At 51.5% G+C, this 6,150-nt stretch overlaps 1 long non-coding RNA gene across 1 annotated transcript; it reads right to left on the bottom strand.

The window, feature by feature from the left end:
- Positions 1 to 1,141: 1,141 nt before the first annotated feature.
- LOC113910140 lies at positions 1,142 to 5,297 on the bottom strand. Its single transcript, XR_004820156.1, has 3 exons — positions 5,198 to 5,297; positions 4,191 to 4,410; positions 1,142 to 1,271 (listed from the first exon to the last, which is right to left on the bottom strand). It is a non-coding gene; the product is annotated as an uncharacterized LOC113910140 (long non-coding RNA).
- Between the last annotated feature and the right edge of the window lie 853 nt (positions 5,298 to 6,150).

The raw sequence follows: 6,150 nt of genomic DNA, 5'->3' as shown, positions 1-6,150 counted from the left end.
GCCCCAGTTTTCTTAAATTCTTTAACTCTGGGCTTTTTCTGGGTTGGGTGAAGATGCAAATAGAGGGGTGCCTGGCTGGCTCAATCCGTGGAGCATGCAACTCTTGATCTCTGGATCATGGGTTCCCGCCCCACCTTGGGCTTAGAGCTTACTTTAAAAAATAATAAAATAATAAATACTTTATTTAAAAAAAAGATGCAAATAGCAAAGGAGGCCATTGCAGTCTCAGAGAAAGTTACCTTGAAAACATGACCTGCCCTTGAGCCCACCAGCTCCCTCTCCCCACTTCTCGTTTCTTTCCTCTGAATTTAGAGCCATCCCCTTGGCGATGCTTGTTTCCATGGTTTCCTCCTGTGACAATGATCCCCAATCCCCTCCTCTTTTTTTTCCTCCTGACAGTAATGGGTGATAGGGATCCTCAGTGTGGCCACTCCACGTAACCATGGTAACGATGAACTGAGCCTTCATTTATCTTTTGTGAAGAGAGCTAGGGAATAGAAGCTTTTGGAAGGAAGAGATGGGGGAGGGTCCAGGGCTAGAGCTGCCATTGTCATAAAGAGGAAGTTAAGGGATTGTCTTGATACTAGCCTGGAGGATTCAATTCAAACATTTGTTGAGCCCCTATTTTAAGCATGACTACATTGTAGGGAATCAAAAGTGTACAAGATATAGCCCCTAATATTGAAGGGCTTATAGTTTAGTGCTGGGGATCATGGTGCCACTGAAACCCGGACATAGATGGGGCCATTAAGGGAGGTGGCCCTTGAGAACACCATCAGGATCAAGCATCTGTCCACTCCAAGCATTCCCTCCAGTCAAGAACCAAGAAAAGACTGACCACGGGGGTCTGTGCTCACATTAAACCTTCTTCCAAACTGTTGTCAGAGTTTCTATCTTGGAAAGGGAGGAATTTAATGCCCCTTTCTTTTACAGAAGTGTAGGCTAATGGCAGAATCCCCAAATGGGACTATTTGGCGCAGGGAAAAAGAAGAAAGAAAGAAAGAAAGAAAGAAAGAAAGAAAGAAAGAAAGAAAGAAAGAAAGAAAGAAAGAAAGAAAGAAAGGAAGGAAGGAAGGTAGGAAGGAAGGAAGAAGAAAGAAAGAAAGAAAGAAAAAAACATACCTGTCCAACTCCAGTGCCACTGGAGATTATCCCAGTGTCAGGGATCACCATCATCTACCTGCCACAAGCCTTCCTGGGAAGTGATGTATCTACTCTTACACTGAACTGGAGGGTCATCATCTCCATCCATCCAGATTTTTTACTTGTCACTGAAAATGCAAGCCAAAGCAGTAGCTATGAAGAGTTAAAGTAGAAAAACAACACTACCAGGGACACTAAAGTTGGACAGAATGAATCCAAAAGCTGAAATACATGTTCATCACAGGTAACACACAGCTCTTCCGTCTTCTAGCTTCCCCTCCTCACCCCCGAAAGTTTTCACTAAATCCCTAAGTGTTGAAACCAATTCTGAACTAATAGGAGAAATCACAAAGATTCCCTGGGACTTTTTTTTTCTTTTTAAAGATTTTTAAAATTTATTTGACAGAGAGAGAGAGGCAGCAAGCACAAGCAGGGGGAGCAGCAGAGGGAGAGGGAGAAGCAGACTCCTCACTGAACAGGAAGCCCGATGTGTGGCTTGATGTGGTGCTCCATCCCAGGACCCTGGGATCATGACCTGAGCCAAAGAAAGACACTTAACCAGCTGAGTCACCCAGGTGCCCCGTCCCTGGACCTTTCGTATGCTGATACCAATAACCTGTGCTGACTTGGAAAGATGATCGAGATATGTTTTTAAATGAAAAGAAAAATCTATAGAACAATGTATTTTTTGTTCAAGAAAGCTACAAATAACTAGGTAGCAAAATTCGTTCTTGCAAATCAAATGCAATCTGGATTAGTCAAAGTTCCTGGGTCCTAGAACTCTGAGTTCCATCCTTTGCTACTGGATGTAACTACGGCAGATTCAAACATTCTGGGCACCCCGTTCGCTCAGCTAGTCAGAAAAGCATAAATGGCATCCTCTGATTGGTTGACAAGGCAATACAAACTAACCAATGAAATAATGCTTCTCCTTTTCTGGCCAATAAGATCTCAGTTCTCTTCTCGCAAGTAGACCCTTTGTCCATAAAGAAAATGAGCAGAAAGGGAATAATAATTAAAAAAAAAAAAGAACACTGTTGCTATGGGGCTATGGGACGTTATTGATGTGATCAATGATAGCTGACCCAGAGAATTCATAAAGGAGGCACTTCTTTGGGAAGAAAAGTACAAAAAGCCGACCAGCTGTCTGGTCTGTATTAAAAAGAAGTTTCTATAGTAACATGTGAGGGAAAAGAATTTTAATGTAAATCTCCCCCAAACTAGCCAGTCAATGGAGGGTTATTTTGACCTTCAACTTAGATTGAAGTTATCATGATTAATTTTTTTTTTTACATTAACAATGTGTGAAGGAAAAGGTGAGGAAGAGAAAATGAAACGTGTGTTTACTGATGCAGAGCATCACATAATGATATGATAGTTACTGCCTGAAACAGATTTCCCTGTTGTAAGTCATAGCTCAGTTTAAAACAAGGTTTCGTTTTGGAAAGGGAAAGTTCATGGCTCTTAAGGAAAAGTATTCTAGGTGAAATAGTGCACAGAACATAAGCTGTCCTATTAACTTACTAGTGATGTCCCTTGAAATCATTCTGAGACTGTTACAAATGCCTTTGGGAAATGATGGGTAAAATGATTTCCCACAGATACTACAAATGAACACAGGTGGATAAGGCTGACAGATGAAAAATGGAGTCAGTGTTTGTCAATCAAGAGAAAGGAAGGAGATCAGAGGATTAAAAGCCTTGAGTGCTGCATTTGCTATGAAGGCAGGCTGGAGAGGAAATGAAGAGAGGAGACTCTCGTGGAATCAAAGGCAGGTGATGCCAGTAGCAATTTGCTAAGAAAGCGGCATTTCTACCGATCTGTACTGTGTGGTCTGTGGGGAGAGGTGAAAAGAGGGGGTGATCTAGAATTCAGCCCCTTCCCATGGCGGGTGTTGTTTAGGGAGGGACGAACCACTGCCAAACCAAGGAGAAACACTCTCTGTACCAGAGACACCTTTGGACAATTTCCCTGGCTTCCTGCCATTCATCCATGAAGAACAAATATGTTTTTCTCATTTAAAGGGGAAAAAAGGGGGGTGGGAGAAGATCGGCCCCTCTGTCTAAGGGACTAAGTGAAAAAAAGAAAGAAAAAAGCCCTAACTGTAAATCCCAGAAAAAGGGCAGAGTGGGATAGGATTACCTCAGCGAAGGGGGTGGGGAGAGTGAGAAGGGTTGCCGTGGTGGAAAAGTAGCTGCTTCGCCATGAACCTTGACTTAAAAAGAAAAATTCACCTTCCAGGATTCCCTTTTAAGTCTCTGGGATTTGACAGGACCGGTTGTGACTCCCCTCCAGCCCAGGGAAGGCAGGGGCTCCCCAGCAGATAATTTAAAGAATCAAGGTGCTCACGGATAATCAGTGGCCCAAACCCCTCCACTCACAGTTACCAAGACAACAGGAGGCTGGGGCTGGTTGCCTGGTAACCACACTCCAGCGCCCGGGTCCTGCCCCCTCTTCTCCTCCCCCACCTCCGTTAGCCCTTTTGTGATAACGTCTTCCCCTCCGTGGCTTTTTTTCCTCTCTGGCTAAAGACCATTCTGCTCTTCGTGTGAAGGGCACACTCTGGGCTCCCTTGGCTAAAATTGAGGACCTTGATGTTCATTTCGGACAGATTTCACCTACACCCAGACATTTTGACCCAGATCAAATGTGCTTCTGTCCTCGGCCTCAGTATCTTCTCCCTCCATCCCTTCCTTCATCCGCGCTGGGGCGTTCGGAGATTGCGGGGGCGGGGGGGGGGGAAGGAAGAAGTGGGGGTGGGCGGGAGCGAGAGAGCGAACAGGGCTAGGATGTGGCGATATTTTACAGCACAGCAGTGCCTGGTGCTCCCGGCAGATCCGCTGTCCAGCTTGCCCCTAAACTCACCTTTTCCGGGCGCGCCTCCTCTCTCTTCCGCACCCTCGGGCACTTTGCACCAAGTTATTCCAATTGGTCTTAGAGAATGGGGAGATAGAATGCCCTCCTAGAATCCGACACCTACGCTCCTGGAGAGATGGGGAAGAGGAGTCCCTCCCCCCCACCCCCCACCTCGGCGAACCCTGCCTCACCTCCTGGCCTCCACTGCGTGGGGGCTGAAGAATTTAGCGCCCGCGAAGTCGGGGCTCTCTCGGGTCCGGGCGCTGTCCAGCCTCTGGTGCTGAAGCTGGAGCTTCGGATTCGCGGTGGAGGGTCTCTGGGAACCTCCAGCTGCCGGTTTCTGACCTCCGAGGTCCGGACCCGAAGAGCAGGTGCCCTTTGCCGGGGGGTAAAGGCGAGGCTAGGACGTGTCTGCAAAAGAAGTGCTTTTTCGGCAGACCGGGTTCCCTCCGGGGCATAATCCCCTGAGCCTCTCCCTTCCCTTCCCCGAATTGTGTAATTGCCACAATCGCGGCGGGCAGAAAGAGCCCCTTGCACTGGGATGATTATCCAGTGGCTTCCCGGCACTCCCCTACGTTTTCTCCTTCGGCGCTGGGTTGCCTGGGCGTCCGCAGGCAGAATCCCGGGACTCCTGGCGCACAGATCTGGTGGCGGGCAAGGCCGGGAAGGGAAGCCTGGAACACCGAACCCCGCCGCTTTTCTACATGCAACAGGTCTGCTGCACCTGGTCTCTGAAGGGCGAGCAGAGCGGAGACCAGGTTGCTGCGGTGGGCTTGGGGAGTCTGGGTCCGGAGAGCGAGCACTCCCGAGGCTGGTGCTGCCCATTGCCGAGCGGGCGCCTGACCCAGCCAGACAAACCGCAAGCCCCGTGTCTTCGTCGCCGGGCTGGTGGGTGCAAGAACGAAACGCCCCCAGAACTCGAGCGGGCCGGAGCACCCGGTAGGAGCGCTCAGCTGCCGGGCTGCGGAGCCGCCTCCTGCTTCCCAGGCGCCCTCACCGCCTTCCCGCTCCCTCGTGAATTTGTCAGCGGGCAAGGCACCTTTGGCAGGTGCTGAAGCCAACCGCCCCCCTCCTCCGGCCCTCCAAAGCGGCCCTGAGCGCCGTCTCGCGAATCTCAGCTCGAGTTGGCTGCTCCTCGAATCCCGAGCCCTTTCCCTGCGGGGGAGGATTGGACGGCGGACCCTGCTCGGGGTTTTACCTGGCACGGGTCGCCACGGCCAGGAAGGAAGACGGCTGCCCTCCACTTCTTTCTCGAAGAAAGCCCCCTTACCACCCCGCCTTGGGCTTCTCCACCAAGAACTGCAAAGCAGGGGCGGGATGTGGGGCGGGGGGAGGGGTGGGGTTTGAGGAAGGTATTTTGTGAAGCACCCGTTGAATACTTGCCTCTCTCGGGCAATCTGTTCTGTTTCAAGCGGTGGCCGCGCCGCCAGGGCAGGAGGGCAGGTCCAGAGTCGCGAGGTGCTCCGGGTGCAGATACCGTCGCTACGGCTGCGGGGGCCAAGGGAGAACAGCTGCTTTAAAGCCGAGACCAGCCCACAGGTGGCCTGTCAGGGCCACGGACGTCCATGACGTCATCCAGAGGACAAGTGGAGAAGGGAAGTTGGTGGTGCGGGGGGTGGTCACCGGGCTTCACATCAAAAGTCCCCTGTGGCCATGGCAACAGCTCGCGGAGGCCCGCGCCCCAGCAGCTCGCCTCCTTTTCTCTCTCCTGACGCGTGGTTGGGCTCCGGGATCCCGCGCTCCGCTGCGGTAGAATGCTGGGGGGAGGTGGAAGGGGCGTCCGGTTTTAGTGCCAAAGCCAACCTTACCCGCACTGGACGAAGCCCTAGAGCTAGGCCTGGGTCCACCTCTCCGTCCTTGCCCTTGTTCCTCTGTCCTGGCTAAACTGGGGCGGAGAGGGGCTGCCTGGCCTCAGGGAGACTCCCAGAGGGCGATCACACAGAAACCTTCATTTCCACAGGGACATTCCGTAGCCTTCGCCTTCCCTCCGACCGCCCCACCTTGGCAGGTGGGGCCCCAGGTCACCTGACCACACACAGATTGTCCTTCCTGAATTCAAGAATGTGAAGGCTCACCTCTCTCACCCACTCTTCACCGACCACCCCCTCCCCCCACCGCGGGCCTGGGTGCGCCCACACAGAATCCACCTGC

The sequence above is a fragment of the Zalophus californianus genome, chromosome 6 (assembly GCF_009762305.2).
Source record: "Zalophus californianus isolate mZalCal1 chromosome 6, mZalCal1.pri.v2, whole genome shotgun sequence".
NCBI classification, from domain to species: domain Eukaryota; kingdom Metazoa; phylum Chordata; class Mammalia; order Carnivora; family Otariidae; genus Zalophus; species Zalophus californianus.
The sequence above is the reverse complement of the archived record's forward strand: the minus strand, read 5'-3'. Positions and strand labels throughout refer to the sequence as shown.